This window comes from Populus nigra, chromosome 11 (assembly GCF_951802175.1).
Source record: "Populus nigra chromosome 11, ddPopNigr1.1, whole genome shotgun sequence".
NCBI lineage: Eukaryota > Viridiplantae > Streptophyta > Magnoliopsida > Malpighiales > Salicaceae > Populus > Populus nigra.
The window spans coordinates 16,052,379-16,053,413 of record NC_084862.1 but is presented as its reverse complement, the minus strand read 5'-3'; the positions used below and the strand labels follow the sequence as shown (position 1 = coordinate 16,053,413).

Here is a 1,035-nt window from a genome sequence, read left to right as displayed (position 1 = left end):
AAAGTGACGTCCCAGGAATAGCCCTTGAGTTCTGAGTCTGAGACGTCAAACTAAGGCAGCTGGAAGCCGTATTGATCAGCTAACATCTCTCTCCGATTGCTACAATTTCATAGCTGCTGGAATCCAACCAACCCTTTCGTTATATAGAGGTATAACTAACCTCTTCTTTTGCTTCTTTCTTGTTTCAATTTCACGCCTCTACTCAAAACAATAATTTGAAAGCTTTACGTTCATACATATCATTGACAAGTTTCTTCTATTTTAGAATGCAGAAGGAAAAACGTAAACAATCCAAAGATGAAGAAAACGATTCATCCTCGCGAAAGAGAAGAAAAGCAGACCTCAGTAAGCCTGTCAGTTTTGTCGCCACAGGTAAAGTAGAAATATGTCGTGCTGAGAGTATAATAATAAAAATTATTCATTGGTTATCTAACAATATTATCGTGTAGCATGTAGTCGTTTTTCTTTCCTTGATGCACAAAATTATTCATTGGTCATCTAACATCATTAACATGTAGCTTGTAGTCGTTTTTGTTTTCATGTTTACAGCAATATTAACACTAAGAAGATTACCCAAGAAAATAATTGTTAGATGGGATTTTATGTTGTATGTTCTTGCTAGTAAATCTTCCTCGCCTCTTTCGCCACCAAAGCTTTTATGTTTACATCATTTCATCTCTTTTTTAGTTCATTTCATTTGCCCGTGATCCGCTGCAAGTTGAAGTATTTCCCAAATAACTTGGATTAAGCGTGAGTGTCAAGCTCAAATACTATGGATCTGGCAGTTCAAAGTGCTTGAATCTGATATAATTTAGATGGTTATTAAACCCAAAACACTTGGGTCTAATTTGGCAGACCCAAGTCAGATCTAACACGGTTACTAAACCTAATCAAAGAGAGATAATTAAAGAAAATACAACCAAATATTTAAAGTGTGAAAGTTTTACCTCCTTTCCTGTACAAACCTTTTCTGGAATTCTAATGAAACCATACATATTACAAGGAGGAGGAAAATCACTCTTCTCAACTCAACTC

General features: G+C 35.6%; 1 long non-coding RNA gene across 1 annotated transcript; it reads left to right on the top strand.

Annotated features, from left to right (window-relative positions):
• On the top strand, positions 1-652 carry LOC133706249 (uncharacterized). Its single transcript, XR_009844474.1, has 2 exons — positions 1-149; positions 266-652. It is a non-coding gene; the product is annotated as an uncharacterized LOC133706249 (long non-coding RNA).
• Positions 653-1,035: the final 383 nt, after the last annotated feature.